We start from the raw sequence: 23,429 nt of genomic DNA on the forward strand, positions 1-23,429 counted from the left end.
TTTCCCAATTACATTTTAATCCTTTAGCTTTCAATGTCCCTCTGCCTATCTGTAAACTATTATTCATGACTTGTGAGACTTTCAAAATTAAAATGCTAAACTCTAGATTCTGTTAATGTACATTAACTGTTTTTCCCAACAACTATTAAATAAAATACGATGCAGCAGCAATAATGAAAATATTTCATAGATGATTGTTTCAATTTACACACATTTTATATATATGGTAGGAAAAATGGGAGGTTAAATTTCACATATGTTCTAATTTCATTGAAAAATCAGTTAGGATATAATAATCCTTAATATCAACTACATTTATGACTAATTTCTTTTGAGGGTTGACACTGAAAATGAATTTAGACTTTTAATCCTTTGTGAGTGAAAAGTCTCAAGGCACTGTTGTGTAAAATAATATATTATGAACACTTACAAACTATGAGGAGTCACTTTATTGACATATTAAAAAATTATAATACCTCAGTCCAAAGGCTCTGAAGGAAAGTTATCTATTCCCTCATTGCACTTATCTCAAAACAACAAATATAAAAACAACAGATACTGAGCAAGAGAATTAAAGTTCACAGCAATTTTATTTCAAAAGACATGACAGGGGCACTGAGTTTAAATGTAATATTTTATGTGTATGTGTTGATGGGGGGCAAACAATCACCCTCAATCAGCAGACACTTGATTAGTGCTTATCTAACAAAATACATGTCACCATAAAAACAATTGACATCTTTTATGAGTATAACACTATATCCCCAGTTAAAATAAATGAGAGAAGAGCCTGTTGAGACTGTTTGTGTTTGTTAGGCTAATGTGCTATGTAAATGTCCTTACTGTTATCAATAGATACCAGGTCTCTCTGAGAAGGTCTCTATGATCATTTCTAGAAAATTCCTTATGGAAGTCTTTCATTCTGAAGAGACTCATAGAACAGTCTTCTTGGAGGTTGGTATATTTCACATGCGAGCTTCAACTAGGGGCATAATCAAGTACTTTCAGGTAGAATAAGTCCCTAAAGGTAGGTGGTGTATTGGCTGTAACTAGGATGGTTAGTTCTTAATTCAGGAAACTAGGTAATGTTAAAATTAGATCAGCTAATAAATTGCAGACAAAGGTAAAATACGCTCTTTTGATTCCACTTATAACATTAAATTGATTATTTGTGAATTCCTTTTATTATTTCTGCATTATAATTAGTCCACTGTGGGATATTAACATGTCAACAGGTTTATTACAATGTGACAAGCGTTTAGTAGACTTATGAAGAGAATGAGAGTTAAGTTATTTTGATCCCAAAGCTGCACTATTTCCATATAGGTACTAACTACGTTTCAAAGATAAGTTTGACACAGTTCAATGAACTGAGATAGCTAAAAACTTGAGTGTGGCTAGAATTATTTCAGAATGGAGAGAGAAGTGAACAGCCTCTAATAAATTGCATTTTGGGTTCTGTGTGCATGTACGTGTGCATGTGTGTGTGTGTGTCTGTGTGTATTTACAACAGGGAAAGAATGGGAGGCTGCTGTAGGAAAGAAATAAGAATGGTAGAAAAGAAAGTACCAGTACTGAGTGGAAATTTATGTGATGGGTTCTTGATTGAAAAGATGATGTCTATAGAGGAAACTAATTCATTTCTGCTAGAGTTGTGTTCTTTTTCAGATTGTACTCCCTATAATTAACATTATTTATGAATCAATGTTATTATATTAAATATTTTATTTAAAGATGTACCCCATGATTTTTAAAGCAGATGTTGTTGGGAATGCAAACTGGTGCAGCCACTGTGGAAAACAGTATGGAGGTTCCTTAAAAAGTTAAAAATAAAATTTCCATATGATCCAGTAAGTCCACTATAGGGTATTTACTCAAAGAATACAAAAACACAAAATCAAAAAGAGACATATGTCCCTATGTTTTATTGCAGCATTATTTGTAATGGCCAAATCATGGAGGCAACCATAGTATCCATCAATAGATGAATGGATAAAGAAGATATACAATGAATGGATGAAGATATATATATATATACAGTGGAATATTAGTCAGCCTTAAAAAATAAAGTCTTGCCATTTACAACAACGTGGATGGAGCTAGAGGGTATAATCCTAAGTGAAATAAGTCAGAAAAAGACAAATGATTTTACTCATCTTTGGACTTTAAAAAACAAAATAAAGAAAGAAAAAAAGACGAACAAAGTCAAACAAAGTATAGAGAACAAACTGATGGTTGACAGAGGGAAGGTGGGGGGGGATGAGTGAAAGAGCACACTTGGGGTGATGGGCACTGAGTAATGTATAGAATTGTTGAATTACCATATTGTACATCTGAAACTTTGTGTGTGTGTGTGTGTGTGTGTGTGTATATATATAACATTATATATGTTATGTTATATATGTTACGTATATATATACAACATTATATGTTATATGTTATACATGTTATATATAATATTGTTATATACATTATACATATACATATGTTATTTATGTTATATATATAATATCACATATATAACATTAATATAACTAGTATAATTAAAAATAAATTAATTAAAAATAATTAATTTTTAAATTAATTTAATTAATTTTTAAATTAATTAAAAATAAAATAAAATAAATTAAGCTGTTGAAACGTAGATGCTATATGAATTATACAAGGCAATAGTTTTCCAAATATTTTATAAATACTGAACATGTTTAAGTCAAATATTGAAACATTAAATTTGAATACTTTCGTGTGTACTAGTGTGTACTGAATCCTGCATTTGCATTCTATGTCTTATTTCTCCACATAGTCTTACTCTTCTCTCCTTTTTCTTCTCCTTAAAGACACCAGTTGCATTGCATCATCCCCTGACCTTCACTGTCAATTCCCCACTGACACACGACAGGTACCAGAGAATAGGTATGGAGATAGATTTTTCTCTGCGAACATACTTTCTACAGAATTAGATTTTTTTTTGTTTTCATTTTTATTTTGTCTCCAAGTTTTTATTTAAATTATAGTTAACACATATGGTAAAATTGGTTTCAGGTGTAGAATTTAGTGATTCTTTACTTACATATAACCCCCAGTGTTCATCCCATTTTAACCAATAATATGCACGGGGGTTAAATAGGCTAGTAGACAAGGCATACTTGGAACAGATCCAGCAAAACAGGACATTTAAATGAATATTATTATAATTAGTATTACTGACATTGTATTAAACACATTTTTTTAATGTTTACTTATTTTTGAGAGAGAAAGAGACAGAGCATGAGCAGGGGAGGAGCAGAGAGAGAGGGAGACACAGAATTTGAAGCAGACTCCAGGCTCCGAGCTGCCAGCACAGAGCCCAACACGGGACTCCAACCTACAAACCATGAGATCATGACCTGAGCCGAAGTTGGATGCTCAACTGACTGAGCCACCCAGGTGCCTCTACTGACATTACATTTTCAACTTTACTATTTATCATTGTAGCCTATTACTACAGTTTTGGAATAAATGGAAGAAGGTTATTGAGGAGATCAGCTGAATTCATTTAGGTATTAAACTCCTTTTTTTTCTGTGATGACATTAATTACTTGAAGTTAATATTTGGTTATGAAATGTGGCATGCCGTGGGACATGGGCTTGAAGTTAAGGGATACAAAAAAAAGACAATACATTTATTCTTAATATGAAAGTAGATGGATTTGAGTTGTTTTCTGGCTGCAGGAATTAAAGAGCATAAAAAAAGTTGCAAGGACAAAGAATATGATGATTAGGACATAGAGTGACCCAAAGAAAATGAAGAGAGGGTAGGGAGTATGAATGATATTTCTCTCTCTCTTTTTTTTTTATGTTTTATTTTTTGTTTGTTTGTTTTCTTCCAAGTGTTTATTTAAATTCAAGTTAGTTAACATATAGAGTATAGTATAGGTTTCAGGAGTAGAATGTAGTGATTGATTTATCACTTACATATATGTGAATAATGTGTCTTTTTAAAAAATTTTTAAACAAATGTTTATTTATTTTGAGAGTGAGAGACAGAGTGTAAACAGGGGAGGGGAAGACAGAGGGGGAGACATAGAATCCAAAGCAGGCTGCAGGCTCCAGGCTCCCAGCTGTCAGCACAGAGCCCAACGCAGAGCTTGAACTCACCAGCCATGAGATCATGACCTGAGCCGAAGATAGACGCTTAAGCGCCTGAGCCACCCAGGTGCCCCACATATATGTGAATCTTTCAATGGATGGTAACAGCTATACAATTATATTCACTGTCTGTTGTACAATAGAAGAAGAAATGAATAAGCATTCTGTATATAAATAACCTTGCTAAGCTGTTTTTATTTAGGTACCACATAAATATGTATGTAACTCAAAGTATTACTACTTAATAATATCTTCCATTTGTTCATTAAGTATCCCAGATTTGTCATGTTATGCCTTTATTTTTCATCTCAAACAAGCACAGTTTGTTTCAAGGAAATTTACATTTTAAGGCCAATATATAGCAATCGCTAAGCTTTGCCAAATCCTTGGCCCTATAATTATCATAATTAAAAAAAACAGAATTGCATCCATGTAGAGGTTAGATTTTACAGGAAACCTAGTATATGAAGTGTGATTCATTTACAGTATGAAAAATATTGAAAACTTACTTGAATCCGCCCGTAAATTCACCCTACATGATTTTGCATAGATAACCCTGTAAAGAAATATATATAAATGTATATTGCACTATAAGCAGTAAGATTATGAAAACTGATGCTGAATACTATATTTACTAGCCTTTTACCAAGCCTGACAAAATTAAATTTTGTTTTCTTCAGAGTGCATAATTTTCATCTGCACAGTTTAAAGAGAGTATAACAAAATTTCAAAGTGTTTAAACACTTAGCTTCTCTGTTCTTACTATCTTTTATCTTACATGAGTAGTAGTTTTGGTAAATACTAAATACGAAAACTATTGTTACAAAATATCAAGCTTAAGAACAAAATAAGTTATATGGTTTCTCTCTGATTTCAAAACAATTATGAACTTATAATGATCCAAGGCACAATCGAAATAGTAATGCATAGTTTGACTGCAAGTATAACTAAGAAATAAATGGAGAAGATGATCAATATTTAAATATATATGGTAGAATGGAAGTGACAATCAGTTCATTCATACACTTATTTAATAAGCAAATTTTTTACTATTTTCTGCTATTTGCCAAACTCTGGGGATGGTATAGGAAGTGACAGAAAAATTCAGAGAGCTTGCATTTGAGTAACGAAGTCAGCACTGAATAAGCAAAGATATGACGTATTTTTAACTAGTAAAGATTATTGTAAATAGTATAGTAAAGGATATTGTACTCAAAAGTGAAAGCGACTATGGGAAAGAAAATGTTTTAGAAAAGACAGGAAAGGAAAAACTTGTTAATCTAAAGTTTTGGGCATGCTAAGAGAAAAAAGGTTTTGGATCCAAGGAAGACGCCAGTGAGTCAAACATTCATTAAAACTGCCTTACTTACCGGATAGAGTAAATAATCTTGAACAATGCAAAGATGTGTGGAGAACAGGATGTCTGAATTTGAAATTTGGGGGGCAGTAAAATAATGGATGATGTCCAGTTCTCTGATAGGATGATATATGGTAAGGGGTAAGGACAGATACAGGAAAAGATTATGAAAACGAAGCTGTCAAATAATTGACAGACAAGAGTCTTAGGTGGATTTCTTGCATGGGTGTTCAGTCTGTCACTAACAGCAATGCAGGGAAAGATGCTGAGCTTGACTCTGAAAACGTCTGATTGAGATGACCAGAGCATGAAAGAAAAGTGATCATTCGGAAGCAGCAGTAAAGAGCCAGTAGACCATACCTATCCCAGCAGCAAATCTGTGCTGTTGAGGGTATATTGTTGTAAGAAATCAAAACAAACCTAACCCAAGGAAATCTTCTTGTTTTTTGTAAGATCATTAAAATAAATAATGAAAGCTGTAGAAGACCAGATTGTGTGAAATGATAAAAAAGCAAAGACACCCTTCAAAATAAAAAATGAGGTAATTTTATGATATCAGTGTATGGGTTCCAGAGTGGAGAAGGAAGGTTTGGGAATGTGGAGAGGGTAAAAATGGGTGGAGTGAGGGGAGGTGCATGTCCGTCATATGGGATAAGATCAGATAACAGTGGAATAACTCCAGAGCTGAGGCTTTTGTTTTATCATGCTTTGTTTTTTCACTCCACACATTTCCCATCATAAAGAAGCAACATTCATCCAACCCCATGTTTATTCCTTTGTGTATGTGTATCCCTCTTTTCATTTAAGGCTATCAGAATAGTGAACGTCACCAGTATCCACTGCCTGAGTTTATTACACCATTTTTGTCATTGATATTCGCTCCCTCCTGGATCTTGCCAGTTCGATTTTATATATGGCTTTACTTCTCCCCCCTTAAAACATGGAAATGAATGAACAAAACCCTTCCTTGAAACTCTAAATGTCTCTTCAACTACCAGTCAGTATTAATTTGGGTTCCCCTAGAAGCAGGGCCCAAACAGGTGCAGAAGGTTTATTTGAGAGTTGTAGTGAGTGAACAGGAAGGAAATCCAACAAGGGCGTGGTATCCTGGTCACCATGTGGGACCTTCTGAGAAGCAGAGGGAATACTTTTGAGGATGTGTGAGTCTGAGGAAGGGCATGCTGGACCACTTACCCACCAGCTCCCCCATCTCAGAGGTTAGGGCTCGCCTGAGGGAAGGAACTCCTGTGAACTGCTGAGCCTTGCTTGTTCACTGGGCAGCCCGGTGGGCCCTCACAAGGTGGGAGGGGGCACCAGAACAAAAAGCAGACCGAACAAATCACAAGGCCCTTCAGCTGAGACTCTGCTATGTGTCCTTTCAATCTGCTTCAGTCTGGGCCCCAGACACGTCACACTGCTGCCATGGTTCTCGCGCCGACCACTTGTTAGTTGGGGCTCAGATATCGGCCAAAACACAGCAAATGCGGCTAAGTGAGCAAGCAGCATAATAGCCTGAAAGATCATTTGCATGGGTGTAGAAACAGTTCAACTTAGAACTTTCTTTCCCAGGAGAGGTATTCTTTTGGGTTTCTGGACCCAATTTGATGTGTGGCGGGAGGTTCCCACACCACTGAGAAGCAATTCTTGGACACCGGCTGGGTAGCCTCCAATTCAACTCAATTCTGACGCTGCCTACCTGGAGATACTGTCAGATTCCACAAGTTAAAGGCTCAATCCTGCAAGACTGGCCCCCAGCCCCCACGTCGGATGCCAGTCGCAAGCCCAGGCTGTCACTTGTGCTTCTGACTGACAGGCTACAGACTGGAGGCTCCAACAACCCCCTTGGATTCAGGATGCCAATCCCACACCCAGGTAGTTAATTGTACTTTTGACCCGTTGGCTCTAAATAAGAGGTTCCTACAACTTCCTCCTTGGGTTTGATGAATTTGTTGGAGGTGCTCCCAGAACTTAGGAAACACCTGACTCATGAGATCACTGGTGTATCACAAGGTATATTCAAGGGTACAAACCTACAGCCAAGTAAGGAGATGTATAGGGTGAGATCCCCCACAAAAAGGAGATAGGGGCCTTCCTTGCGGAAGGGCTCTGTTCCCCAACCTGGAAACTTCTCAAACCCCATCCTTTGGGGTTTTATTGAGGCTTCATTACATAGGCATTACTGGCTAAATCATCCTGGGCCATGGGTGACTGAATTCAACCTGCAGGCTCTCTCCTGTTTCCAGAGGACAGGGAAGGGGATTTCAAATTCCAATTCTCTAATCCTACTGTGGGCTCCAACTGGCAAACACCCCATCTGTAAGTGAGTTCTAAAAGTCACTCATTAGCATATGAAAGGCATCTTGTTTTGCCCTCACCACCTAGGAAATTCTAAGGGTTTTTGGAATTCTGTGACAGAAACCAAATATAGGCTTTTTACAATAAATCACAATTATAGGCATCAAGGTCTAGATTCCAGTACCTCCTTCATGAGTAATTAACTGTGTGACAAAAAAACAAAAACAAAAACAAAAACAAAAAAAAACTTTTCTAAGTATCACCTTTTATTTTTTATAAAATCAGAGAGCACATATGTGTGTTTCTATTTTGTGTGTGTATATATGTACATAAATATATATAAACAATAAACTGTATAACTACACATAGATATAAACACACACAGAGGGAAATGCATAGTCAAATGTCATCCATATGTCAGATATGACCGAACATCACAAATAAGGAAGACCATATATACTTACCACATTTTAACAATCATGGTAATCTTTGTGATCTTATAACATACACTTAAATGTTACAGCAATATTTCCTTCTTTTTATGAGAAAAATTTATCAAAAACACAGAGTGGTTCCTTTATTTATTTTATTTATTTATTTTTAACGTTAATTTTTATTTTTGAGAGACAGAGAAAGACAGAGACCAAGTAGGGAGGGGCAGAGAGACAGAGAGAGAGAGACCCAGAATCCCAAGCAGGCTCCAGGCTCTGAGCTGTCAGCACAGAGCCCAAATTGGGGCTCGAAACGTGAGGTCATGACCTGAGCCAAAGTCAGACGCTTAACCGACTGAGCCACCCAGGCACCCTCAGAGTGGTGCCTTTAAAAATGAGCAAGTATGATATAAAATTCTCAGAGTTTTGGGGTGCCTTCAGCTCGGGTCATGATCTCATGGTTGGTGGGTTCAAGCCCTGCATCAGACTCTGTGCTGACAGCTCAGAGCCTGGAGCCTGCTTCGGATTCTGGGTCTCCTTCTCTCTCTCTCTCTGCCCCTCGCCCATTCCCACTCCGTATCTCTGAAAAATAAACAAACATTAAAAGAAAAAAATTTAAAATTCTCGAAGTTTTAAATCATATTTTCGAAACTTGCACACAGTTTGTTATATGCATTTATTGGGCATGATGATCGGGAAATGTTTACATTGTTTACAACTAAGATTTTAACACTTTACTTCATCATAACATAGAAACCTTAGGAGGTTGGATTTGTTTTAAATGTTTATTATTTTTGAGAGAAGGAGAGAGAGAGAGAGCACGTGTGTTTGCAGGTGTGCATGTGACCAGGAAAGGGGCAGAGAGAGATGACGAGAGAAACCCCAAGCAGGCTCCACGCTGTCAGCACAGACTCCGAAGTCAGGCTGGGTCTCACGAACTGTGAGATCACGACCTGAGTTGAAATCAAGTCCGATGCCTTACCAACTGAGATACCCAGATGCTGCAAGGAGGTATTGCTTTTATGGCTGCTTAAACACGTACAATTTCTGTTATACATTAGATCGTTGTATGACATATTCTAGGCTACATATTACCTTTATTAGAGTTAAATATATAGATGCTTTTCCTGGTTATATGCAACTGATAGTTGTTGTCATTTATTTTTTTTATCATGGCAAATCAGATTTATATCCATTCCCTGAAAAGAATGTGAGACGTATGCATTTCTAAACTTATTTTTACATTCCCATTTTTCAGAATAATATTGACATTCAAAATTTCTGTGTGGGTGAATTTACTAAACTCACATTAATCTAAATAAATAAACAGAAAGTTTTGTCACTGTAATTATAACTATCTTGGGTCCTAATGCCTAACTTCGTTCTGAATTATATGCTTTCCATACCTTAAAATAACACTTAGAAACTAAGAGGGGCAGTTGGGTGGCTCAGTGGATTGAGCATCTGACTCTTGATTTCAGCTCAGGTCATGATCCCAGGGTCATGGAATGGAGATCTGTGTGAGTGTGGAACCTGCTTAAGATTCTCTCTCTTCCTCTGCCCCTCTCTCCCACTCGTGCTTGCTCTCTCTCTCTCTTTATGAAAAAAAAATTCTAAAAAGAAAGATTAAGGAAACTAAGAAAAATGTACTTGGAGTAACAAGATAAGAGTCAGTAATAGGGAGTAGAGACAGAGTGCTTTACTATGCTAAATACAGGTATTTTACAAAAAAAAAAAAAAGATTTCTTTGTAGATAAATGCTTTTAAATCTACATGTAGATGCATCATTAAATATATCCTGAAAGGTTTTTATAAAGGTCTAAATGTAGAATTTTAATTTCAACTTCAAGTACGTGCTACTTACAAAAACACTGAAAACATTAGCTACATTCTTTTTCCCATTATGACTAATTCTTTTAAACTCTCCTGTGTTTAAAGCAGTACTCACATTATTGATAAGATTATAAGAGGCTGCAGGAAAGAAATTGACGTTTGCTTCTCATTTGACACTAAGTAGAATAGAGACAGGGCCACAAGAACCAAAGTAATAGTTTTCAGGTGCTCTTGGGGTACAAACGAAAGAGATCATCATCTGAAGTTGTATTCGATTTCACAGGTGATTATTCAGCACTTCTGTTTTAGGACATAGGCATCCCCTTAGCAAAGTATTTCATGAATAGGTAGGTATGAAGTAAATATGTCTACATAATTCTTGGAGCAAGGCTAAAAAGGATGTTTTTCTACTTCTGAATTACTGCTCTATGGAGCAGACAAGGCACTAAATATGATGCAGGTGAGAATCATGTTCACTCGTAATAAAGATTTTTTTTCTTTTTTTCTGTAAAAGTTTCTTTAGAACTTGAAAGGAAAGAGTAAGTCTAAATGCTTGCTTGCCTGTAATATAGACAAAAGGAAAACTGCATTATTGACTCCCTAGGATGTTGTGTAGATGATAAGGTATAAGTGATAAAAGCTAGCATTATTTTAAGAGAAATATAAAATATATACTGACCCTTGAAATTATATTTCCAATATAAATACATATACACATATAATTTTCGATGTAAAAATGCCTTTGGAAAGTTGATTATTTTCATTCTCTGTGTGTTGCTCTTCATCTGTTTTTATGCCTAATTTGTTTGACATTTATTTACCTGGTCCTATTCCTCCTCTCCCCCATGCACATCTTTTTGCTAATACATTGTGAGAACATCAAGGAAAAAAAATATATGTGTAAACTCCTTTGCCTTTTGTTTTCCTCTGATTGAAAATTCATCAATGGTTGCCACAGAAGATGCCCAAGGCTTTTAGGAACATAAATGAGTTTCAAAGCTGTTTGTAGAATAATCTAGATAAGAGCAAGGCGATAACACTTCAATTGATTTTCTTTTCTGTAAAATGAGTATTCTGTTAGAAAGACATTTCATATACAACTGAATGAATATTGTCCTCTAACAGCTGGACAAAGATTTAGATTCAAAATATCAACCAGGTGAGTGCCAAAGTCAGAAATGCCTCCCTCTCAGAATGGCTCCTAGTCTCATTATTTTTAGAAGATGCCTTCTGACCTCAGTGGCCTGTTGGTGTCTACAGCATTAGCGGTGTTAAAATTCCATTTGTACAACTCTCTGAAATGGATTTGGTCAGTTAGGAAAAACAATTTTTGTTAAATGCGTAACACTAGTCTGTACGGCTTCGTAAATGTGCACTAGTGAATTTAGGCAATGGGCACATTATTTTACCCAGCTCTCTAGACATTGGTTTGAAAACAGAAAAGAGAATCACAAGTTATCTGACAGATATGTGATGTTTGTCTGTGAAGACGCAATTTGGAGTGTAGTTTAGGGAGTTTGGTAAAACCACCATCAGGAATGTAAGTGAATTATTGAAAGTCCGGTATTTCTATTTATTATCTTAACGGGGAAGTTGAACTTATACGCTAGCATCCTAATGTTTTTAAGATGTCTTAGTTTTGGAACTTCTCCATGCTTCATTCAATTAGCTCCAAAATCACTACTGGAACTGAGCTTTATTTCCTCGTCACGAGGATTGTGAAAAAGGAGGGGTTGGAGAAGATTACTCTTGCTTTGTATTTTCAGTGGCAGGAAAATACAAGGACTAGAACTTGGAAGAGAACAGAAAAATAAAGCAGATTAGCACCTGGTTATTGCTTCAAATAGAGCAGGAAACAGGCTGCAACTCAGTATCAGAGAAGATACTTGGGCGTTCAAGTGCTGTCACTAGGGGTTAACACTATTCTCCCATTTCCCCTCATAAAATCAGTCTATCCTTAACTGACTGAGCCACCCCAGCCACCCTTAAAAGCAGTCTATCTGTAAACGAGGGCATACTGATGCCAAAGGCCGTGATATTGGTGATAGTTTTAGGGATAGTAGTCGCTATGATTTAATTTAGTGTTAACTGTGACAATCAATGTCTAAATTTTTACATATAGTAACCATTTCATCCTTTTTTTTTTTTAAAGTTTTTTTTTTTTTTTTTAATTTTTGAGAGAGAGAGAAAGGGAGAGAGTGAAAGCAGGGGAGGAGCACAGAGAGGAAGACCAAGGATCTGAAGCAGGATCTGCACTGCCAGCATAGAGCCCAACGTGGGACTTGAACTCACGAACCGTGAGATCATGACCTAAGCTGAAGTCATAAGCTTAACTGACTGAGCCACCCAGTTGCCACAAACACATTTCATCCTTAAAACTAACTAGAGAAGTAGGTGGGGCAATTTCCACACTTTAAAGATAAATAATATTAAGCACAAAAAGGGTTAAGAAAATACGTAAAAGCACAAGCTAGAAATATGGAGAACTTGTTTGGGATATGTCTCTTGTGATTAGGCAGCAAATTTGACTTCATCATTACTTTGAAATCTGCAGCTCTTTCAAAACATTGCTAAAGTCTGAAGGTTTCAAGAAACTTCACCGATTCCAACTGATTGTGTATTAATTCAAACGACCAGGAATTGTCTACAGAGAGAACTCCTTAGATCACACATCTTTTCAAAAATAGAATATACAGTGGTGAACAGCATAGAGAGGGGGTCTGACCTTCTGGGGTAGTGCATCTAGCGGATGAATTCTCAGTATTTCCCAGGGCCCAATCACATTTGTATTTCCCTCTATCCGCACATCCTGGGTGGGTACATGTCCTCCAGTTATTCAAGTTGGAGGAAAATACTCCCAAATTTCAAAAATGGTTATGCTAGAGTCATCAAAGCAATGTGATCTTGGCATAATGTGATAGGCATATAAATAAGTTGAACACAATATTGAACCTGAGAACGAACCTAAACAGATGAATTTGACTGTGTTTCAGTAAAGGGGCCAAGGCAATGCCCTGGAGAAAGAATGGCCTTCGGAAATGGCACTTGAATCTTTGACTGTTTGTTTTGTTGACAAAACAACTCAGACCTAAATGCTACACATAAAAATACCGAGGAAAACATAGAAGGATATGTTCATCACCTTGGTTTAGGCAAAAAATTCTCAGACGACCCAAAAAAGCCCAATTTATAAAAGAATAAAATGAATTGATAAGTTGTACCTTGTAAAATTTAAAATGTCTGCTGTTCAAAAGGGTATTTTTTAAGAACTTAAAAAGATAAGCCACTGGGAGAAAATATGGTCAAGACATATATCTGACAAAAGGCTTCTACTTTGAACATATAAATAACTCTTAAAGCACAATAGGAAGACAGAAAACCTAATTTAAAATGGGTGAATGATTTGAAAGACGTTTTCCTGAAGAATACATGGGGGGAGCACAGAAGCATATGAAAAGATGTTCAACATCATTACTTCTTAGTGAAATGCAAATAGCAGTGCGAGGCTGCTTTGCATCTACAGTTGACAAGGAAGAGGAGGAGGAGGAGGAAGAGAAAAGGGACGAAAAAGAAACCACAAAATGCTGGCGAGGATAACAATGAGTAACTGCAATTGCGCACTGCTAGTGAGAACGCAAAAGGGCACAGCTGCCGGCTAAACGGTAAGGTGGTTCCTCACCGTGTTAGGTATTGACTCATCATATGACTCAGCAATTGCACTTTTGGTAATTACCTGACAGAAATGAAATGTACGTCCTCACGAAGACCTGTGCACAAACGTTTATTACCAGCTTTCCTCCAAAGTGTCCAAACAGAAGACAACCCCAAATTCTATCAACGAGCGACTGTTAAAACCAACTATGGTACACTCATACAATGGATACCACTGCCTGTAAGTGCTGATGAAGCAATCACATACGGGACGTGTCTACATTTGTCATCATGCTAAGTGTAAGAGAAGAGACGTAAATACCATAGACTACATGACTCAATTTATATGATGTTCTGAAAAAAGGGGGAAAAAACCCCCTATGTGGACAGAAATGAAATGATTGGTTGCTGAAGGATGGGGTTGGTGGGAGGAGAGAATACAAAAGACCAGGAGAGCATTAGCTTGGGTCATGCTAAAATCCGTTTCTTGAATGTGCGGGGGAAGTTACCATCTACTGCTCTAAAACCCCATCTCACTATAAATGTAAATATAAGTTTTATTACCTGAAAGCAAATCTGAATTGTAAAAAAAAAAAAAAAAAAAATTAAAATCTAAATATTTAGAAGGTATGGGGAAGTGGTTTAAATCTTACAAATACTATCCAAGTCCCTGTTGTTTTCCAAATTTTAATACTATTTATGTAAACGTATATGGGTATGTGAGACAGACAGAGACAGACAGGAACAGATTGTGAGACAATGGTATAGAATAAGAAGGGAGATTAGAAAAAACAGTCAAGCATGATATGAATAGAGAAGGGTAAACAAGTTAGAAAAAAAAGAGGAGACTAAGTCATAGGGATGAATAAAGGTAGCCACAATAAAAATATGAAAGATCATATTATAATTATTTAGGAGATGGACTGAATAGAATCTGTGAAGCCAATAAATAGTTTCTAAGTGAAAAGCTCAAGATTTCTGCTAGCTTGTCTAATTTTTGGAGTTTATTCCTAAACATCACAGCTACAGGAACACGTGGGAAGAACGGTCAGTTCAATTTGGACACGGTGAAACCCTCCATGGCCTTCTTGGTAGATTCAGCTCTTCTGTGCTTATCCATGTCTTCTAATATTTTGGTCCCATATAAAGAATAATGTGTAGTTTTCGATTGCCAACATATTAGCAGTTGATGATAAATGTTACATGCTTTTGTTACCGTGGCGATATCCTGAGGAATATCCAAAACATCTTTAGTATTCGCTCCCAAGGCATCCCAACTTAAAATCACACAGCAGAAGGAGTGCGATCTCCCTCCATAGTAGGCAATTTGTATTCCCATCTGACCTCTCCTGATCATAATTCTTCACTCACTTTCTCCCTTCAGCCAGCTGTATATGGCATATTGCGTTTCAGCCTCTTGAAACACTACTACCATTTCCCTCTTTCTGACGGAGTAGCATTTGGGAGAAGTAGCACATTAACATTCAAGTCCAGACAACATCTGCACCCTTCCTGGTGCCTTTCATGTTCTTCTTGCTCTCAACATGCACTGCATGAAAACGAGTTCGCATCTATAAAGGGTGTCATTTTATTATTTAATGAATAATGAGAACAGAAATCTAATGGGTGTTGAAAACATATTGCCTCTCTGAAATTAATATAGAAAGGATATTTGAAATTATCGAAACAAGGTGACTCCAGTTGTAATTGTGATATCATAAGCTTATTTTTAGATTAAAATATACAAGGTACCATGTGATACACTGCTTACAATAACAAGCTTATAAAAGAATCTTGCTTGAGTATGTTCTTTGTTGTCTGTTCCATTGTGTAAGGCTCTCTGTGGCCCTTCCTTCACTTTGTTAAAGGTAACTGAAGCAAATCTCACTTTTGGTATCTTGAACCAACACATCAATATATGCAAATAAAATTCAATTTATGTGGAATAAATTGCTTTTTCTTTTGGCTGCCTAGCAAACTTCTAATTGCACAAAGCTTTCCCTTGTGAGGTAGTCAAAGATATATGTCCCTATTATGTGCTAGATAAATAAAACTACTGCTTAGACATTTCCAAAAAAGACACTCTCCACGCTAATATTTGTCTCACATGTCTGAACAACGACCTCTTTCCTTTTGTAGGACTTTTTCCTTCGCATACCTCCTAGAGTACACAGAAAGCCTAAGGGAGAATATCCTGGGGTAGATTTCATTCATGACTGAAAAAGAAGTTTGGAATCAGTAGATTCAAAGAAAATGAAATACAAAACTTTTTCTTTAAGACTGAAGATAAATAACAGAAGTGTAGAAAACATAGAATTGAAGAATCCAGCATGGCTAGCATGGAGGAGAGCTGACCCCAAGTGTGATATTTTGGTAAGGTCTGGTGTCCCAGGAATCACAAGAAGATCTTGAGGCTACTGGGTCAGCACAGGCAGGTATAGACAATGGTGATCTGGAGGAAGTGCCAGAGGAGGAAACATTTACATTGGAAAGGCACTGGGGCAAGCGCATTGCATTTTAGAAATGAATCAGACTGGGTGGGGGAGAAGAGGCAGAGAAGGAAGAAAGGCTGGTACTTCCTGCCTAACTTGCCCACCTGGTAGTTGTTGAGGGGTACTTACTAGCTCTTCTGGCAGAGGTTATCAGTGTTACAATGAACCAGAGAGGGGCTCCATATTCAAATAAAATCATAATCCCCTACTTCTCTCATCCTCTGTTGGGAATGTGACATCTCCTCAAAACAGAACACTCCCTAATGGAAATACTTTTGCCTAAAGATTTTTCAGTTGTTCTCTGATTTGTTGATGTGTTTAGCACAATTCACTGATTCAGAAAACCTTCTTATTTTCCAGTTCCTCTTATGGGAACTCTGAATCCTTACTGACACATAAAATGTCAGTAGGAATATTTGAATAATAAATGCTGAGTATATTGATAGTGTTGCGAATATTAGGATATGAAAGGAAGAGAACAAATCCCATGGATTAAAAAAAAATCAGCAGAAACCTCTCCTGGTACTTCTGTTGTTACTGGAGAGAAGATGGGGAATAATGTAATATTGGAGCTGATAAATTTTGTATGATGTTCTTCTTGGAGCCAGGATATAAATTGAGCATGACGTGGAGAATGCTGAATGATGTGTGATCTGAGAAATGTCATTAGATCCTTCCAGTAGGGGGGCCTCTCTCCTGACCCTGAGAAGCCATGACTGCTATTAAAAAACAACAGTGGGTAAAGTAGGCTATGTACGGTAGCCACAATATAGACCTAAGTGAAACTATAAACAATTTAAATAGCAGGGGGAAACTTCCTTAATTAGAGTGAATCAGTTGATCAATCTGAAAAGAGACCATACATTCAAGCTGTCAGGCACTCGTTCTATTATTTGAATAAATAAACAGCGTTTGAAAACAAAGATTCATTTTCCCTTCGTTGTCAAAGTCACACACTAGTCTATGTGCAGCAATGAGGCACCAGAGGAAATTAGCTGCGAGGAGATCCCTCATTTACTTGTACATTGCTATTTTAGATGTATTAGCTTATAATTTTTTTTTTTACCAGAAGTACATAGAAAATCCTATCTCATTGAGGATACATCTGAATTTCTTGTCAACTTGTATTTTCAATAGCATGTTTGTAGGCATAATTTTTAGATAATGAATCTTTCCCATACTCTACAATAAAGACTTCATATTACTTTCTCCCCAAGTGTAGCCTGTTGGGGTTTGAAAGGGGTTGGGGAAAAAAGATTAGGTTTGGTAAAGACTTTTGAGAGCACTTATAATGATTTTTAGACACTAAAATAAATATATTTTAACAGAGAAAAATCTCTAAGATATTTTGATGAGTAGCTACGTTGGGCTTTTGGATAAGAAAAAAATAAACGAAGAATTTTTAGGCTGTTTATTAAAATCTTTCCTTGAAGATAACTTTTTGCCCCTTGAAAAGGAGTGAATCCATGCCACAAATAATATTTATAATTTTAAAAAATGAGTACATTATATAGTTAGAACACATTCTGAATCAAACATGACTTTTTTTTTGAGTGGGGGTAGGTAATATGACCCAGCCATATGATGTGATTTATTAAAGTAGAATCCCAAAATAAGATAAGTTATTAATCCAATGAAAGTTAGATTTCATTCTCTTTTATTGTGGTTTTTCAAAAGCAGTCTATAAGTTACAGGCTCTACCTCCCCACTGTCTTTCTCAAATGCCACCCTGGTCTTACAAAGATGTATAAGAAACTGAGCTGAAACTAAATTTGCTCCAGTGTTCAGGAGTGGGCTCATCATGTGTGTTCTTGTACTGGGGACAGCGTTATGAACTATGGGATTGCTGGTCACAGAATGAAGCTATATGAGTTGGAAGTTATTGCCATCCTGTTAGGATGACACCAGAGGATGCAATCTCCTTTTCTAGTTCTCTGTATTGGAAAAGCAGAGAGTGACTCATACATCTGACTCAAGATTCAGTAGAGCTACTAATGTTTTACCTCATACCTCAGAGAGAGTGCAAGTTTGGATCCAGACCACCACAATAAAGCCAGTAAAATGAATAAAGCAATAAAGTGAGTGAAATGACATTTTTTGGGTCCCAGTGCATGTAAAAGTTATGCTTACACTATAGTGCAATTCATGAAGTCTGCAACAGCATTATGTCAAAAATGTATATACCTTAATTAAAAAATACTGTATTGCTAAAAAATTCTAACCACCATCTGAGCTTCAGGGTTGATGGCTGCTGACTGATCAGGGCAGGGGTAGTGGAAGGTTGGGGTGTCCTTGGCAATTTCTTAAAAGAAGACAACAATGAAGTTTGCAGCATTGACTGACTCTTCCTTTTATGAAGTTTTTCTCTGTAGCATGTGATGCTGTTTGATAGTATTTCACCCACAGTAGAACTGCTTTCAAATTGGAATCAATCCTCTCAAACGCTGCTGATTCGTTATCAACTAAGTTTATGTAATATTCCAAATTCTTTGTTGTCATTTCAACAATCTTCACAGCATCTTCACCAGAAACAGATTCCTTCTCAAGAGACCACTTCCTTTGCTTAGTCATGAGAAGCAATGCTTCATCCATTCCAGTTTTATCATGAGATGACAGCATTCAGTCCCATCTTAAGGCTCCACTTCTAATTCTTGTTTTCTGGCTCTTTCCACCATATCTACATCTCCTTCCTCCACTGAAATCTTGAACGCGTCAAAGTCATCCATGAGGATTGGAAGCTGCTTCTCTTCTTCCAAACACCTGCTAATGTTGATAATTTGACCTTTTCCCAAGAATCACGAATGTTCTTAATGGCATCTTGAAAGGTGAGTCCTTTCCTGAAGGTTTTCAATTTGTTTTGCTCTATCCATCAGACGAATCACTATCTATGGCAGCTAGAGCCTTACAAAATGTCTCTTAAATAGCAAGACTTGAAAGTCAAAATGACTCCTTGATCTATGGGCTGCAAATGAATGTTGTGTTAGCAGGCATAAAAACACCATTAATCTCATTGTACAGAGATCCATCAGAATTCTTGGGTGATTAGGGACATCGTCAATGAGAAGTAATAATTGAAAAGGAATTTTTCCTTAAGCCTAAATAGATGGCTTAGAATACTCAGTAAGCCTTGTTGTAAACAGATTTTCTGTCATCCAGGTTGTGTTGTTTCATTTATAGAGCGTAGACAGAATTAGCATAATTCTGAAGGGCCATAGGATTTTCAGTATGGTAAATGAGTATTGGCTTCCATTTAAAGTCACCAGCTGCATTAGCCCCTAACAAGAGAGTCAGTCTGTCCTTTGAAGCTTTAAAGTCAGGCATTGACTTCTCCTCTCTAGCTATGAGAGTCTAGATGGCATCTTCTTCCAATTAAAGGCTGTTTCATCTACACTGAAAATCTATTGTTTAGTGTAGCCACCTTCCTGAATTATCTTAGTTAGATCTTCTGGATAATCCTGTGCACCTTCTATATCAGTACTTGCTGTTTGACCTTGTACTTTGACAATTATGGATATGGCTTCTTTCCTTAATCCTCACCAACCAACCTCTACTAGCTTCAAACTTTTCCTCTGCAGCTTCATAGTTCTTAGCCTTCATAGAATTGAAGAAAGGAGTTAGGGTCTTACTCAGGATCAGGCTTTCATTTAAGGGAATGTTGTGGCTGGTTTGATCTTCTATCCAGACCACTCAAACCTTTCTCCATATCAGCAATATGGATGTTTTGTGTTTTTATCATTTGTTCACTGGAGAAGCATCTTCTTCTTCTTCTTCTTCTTCTTCTTCTTCTTCTTCTTCTTCTTCTTCTTCTTCTTCTCCTCCTCCTCCTCCTCCTCCTCCTCCTCCTCCTCCTCCTCCTCCTTCTTTTTTAACAATTATTCATTTATGAGAGACAGAGAGCACAAGCAGTGTAGGGACAGAGACAGAGAGGGAGACACAGAATCTGAAGCAGGCTTCAGGCTCCAATCTGTCAGCACAGAGCCCGATGCGGTGCTCAAACTCACGAGCTGTGAGATCACGACCTGAGCCCAAGTCAGATGCTTAACCAACTGAGCCACCCCGGCGCCCTGAGAAGCACTTCCAATTTCCTCCCAGAACTTTTCCTTTGTATTGACAGCTTGGTTAACTGGCACAAGAGGCCTGGCTTTCACCTTATCTCAGCTTTGGACAGGTCTTCCTCACTAAGCTTGATCATTTCTAGCTTTTAATTTAAAGTGAGAAACACACCACTCTTGCTTTCATTTAAACATTTAGAGGCCATTATGGGCCTTAATTTCAATATTGTGTCTCAGGGAAAAAGGAAGCTAGAGGAGAGGGAGACATATGGGGGAATGGCTAGTGGAATAATTAGAACACACACAACATTTAGTAAGTGTGTGCCCCAAAGCAATTATAGTAGTAACATCAAAGATCACTGATCACCATAACACATATAATAAAAATGAAAAAGTGAAATATGGTGATAATTATCAAAATGTGGCACAGAGACACAAAATGAGCAAATGATATTGGGAAAATGGTGTTGATAGACTTGCTGGACACAGGATTGCCATATCCCTTCAATTTGTAACCAAAAAAAAAAAAAAAAAAAAAAGCCATACCTGTGAAGCACAATAAAATAAAGTGAGTAGGACTATATTTACTTCTTTATAGAACCACTAATTAATGTCGTATTTCCAAAGCACATTTATTTCTTTTTAAGTTTATTTAGTTTTTTTGACACAGAGAGAGAGACAACAAGTAGGGGAGAGAGAGGGAGACAGAGAATCTCAAGCAAGCACCAGGCTGTCAGCACAGAACCTGATGCGGGTCTCAAACTCTCAAGCAATGAGATCATGACCTGAACCGAAATCAGGAGTCAGATGCTTAACCGACTGAACTACCTAGGTGCCCCTCCAAAGCCACCTCTCTTAATGAGAAGATCAATATATAGGGAAAATTATTCCATCTTGGAGCATAAAGACAAAACAGGCAGACTTAGTTTCATTTATCTTGTCAAATATGTTCACATATTCAGCAACTACTATGTTCCATTTTTTAGCCCCTGATGAATTCCATCCATTTTAATCTTGAAGGTGGACTAAGGACAATTGTAGTGAGTACGTAATATTAAGAACAATTCAAAATTCAACTTAGAATATAATGGCAATTTATGCAGGTTAAATTGTACAAATGGTTACTCCATATCCTCTGCCAATCATTTTCCTCAACTTAACTGAAAAGTTTTGAGATTCCTATAAATGCTCAAGTAGAAATTAACCTCATTTAAATTTGTTTTAGATAAAATGTATGCAAAAAAATGTTCCTTTATATCTAATTCTCCTTTGAAACATGTATTATTCCTTTTTTTTTTTTAATTACCTGGGTAGAAACCATTGAGATTTTCTTCCTGAATCCTGCTTCTACTTATGGCCCTAGGGATGCAGATTAATTTCCTGGTGAACCGTCCCCACCACCCCCCCAACACACACACACATTTTATCACTTTCCCTTAACCAGCCCAAATACATAGTTACATTGTTAGCCTACCGATCGCACACATATGGCCAGAAATTTCCTTGGACACATATTTCAATTCAGTCCCTCATCTGATGTGTCATCTGAATGGGGGGTGAGGATGTATGTTGCATGTTACTTGGATTTTTCCTCCTTTCAATTATTTTACTGCAAAAACCTTTAATTTCTTTATTGCATGTGTTTATTTCCCTTTTTTATAATTGCTAACTACTTTTTGCCCTAATTATCCTGTGGTGAGGAAAATTAGCCTCTCCAAATCAACTCAATTGTATATCATATTTTCTAAAATATAAAGCACAACGATTCTCAACACTGTTTCCCCAGTTGTTCTTTTTACTCAATTATTTAGACTCACTTTTCCAAAATTTGCTTTCACATATATTATAGTTTATATTGCTTGTGGTAATCTTCTCTGTGTTCAAAATCTATACTTGAATCCCTTCAAATGTGCAGGTTTCAAATACACGCTTCACCTCTGTTTTCAAATGTGTGCATGACTCTTTTTGCAATGAAATCACGAGCCTTTTTTCTAACAAGTGCTTCCCTTTTTTGCATACCTCTGTCCACCTCAAAACAAGTTCTGAAAAGGTGCTGATGTGATCTGTGTAAGCAGAGAACTCTTCGATTTTACTCATGCATTTTTAAAAATTCTGTAAAACCACTCTCTACTGAGGTCTGTCTTGTGCCAATCTCACCCATATTTTTTTCCCTTGCACAGGTCTTTTAGAAAAATATAAAAACCACATTAAAAATAATTGAATTATCTCACAATTTACACACCAAAAATTCTGTTTGCTACAAAGTACACTTAAGTATATTTGTAGATGCTAGAATTTTCACAAAAGCATACATTTGCATAGAGACAGTATTATGCTCTATTTCTTTACTCACATGGGAAAAGACTATTTTTGCTTGTAAGAAATATTAATAAGAAGTTACATGAGATGTAACTACAGTAACAAATCAACTAGAATGAAATTTTTAAAATCAAGTGGCTTTTCTTCTTCAAAACTATGTACTTGTACACAATTATGTCAAAGCATAATCTCTGTCTTGGAAGAAACTGCACATTATTATAAGCAATATAATACAGTTTGTTCCAGGCAAGTCTCCACATACGTTTATGTAGCAATTCTTGGCAGGAAGGAAAACAAATCTGAACCAAAGAAAAAGCATTAAGATATTTGCATTTTATGCCCCAGTATATCTCATCTATACATTGATTGGAAAACTGTTTTATGTCTGTTAAAATAAAATTATCAAAAAGTTTTAAAAAATGATGTCTATACAAATATAAAATGAATATACATTGATGATTTCATTCTATTCACTAATTAATGAGAAAACCAGGATGATGATAAGGCTTGGTCAAAGAGCATTTAAGGAGCCGGATAATTATAGAAAATGAATAAAATAATGTTAAAATGAATTTGCTGTGTTAGGCATAAAAGGAGTTAATAGCCTTTAGGGACAAGAACCATAACCTTTGGAGCTATCTCTTCTACCAGGAGTCATTCCCTTAGTTCATGAAATATAGGATCTTATCAACAGGAAACAGTAAGTGGAACAAAGAACATTCCTGATACAATCCTTGGGTAGATCTGTTACACAAGACATTCCTATGATATGGAACAATATGCTGCCAGACATTTGTCTTATTTTATACTAAAATTTCCTCTAGGGCACCTGGGTGGCTCAGTTGGTTGAGCGATCGACTCTTGATTTTGG

This window comes from Panthera pardus, unplaced genomic scaffold (genome assembly GCF_024362965.1).
Source record: "Panthera pardus isolate Hobbes unplaced genomic scaffold, ASM2436296v1 HiC_scaffold_13, whole genome shotgun sequence".
Classification (NCBI taxonomy): domain Eukaryota; kingdom Metazoa; phylum Chordata; class Mammalia; order Carnivora; family Felidae; genus Panthera; species Panthera pardus.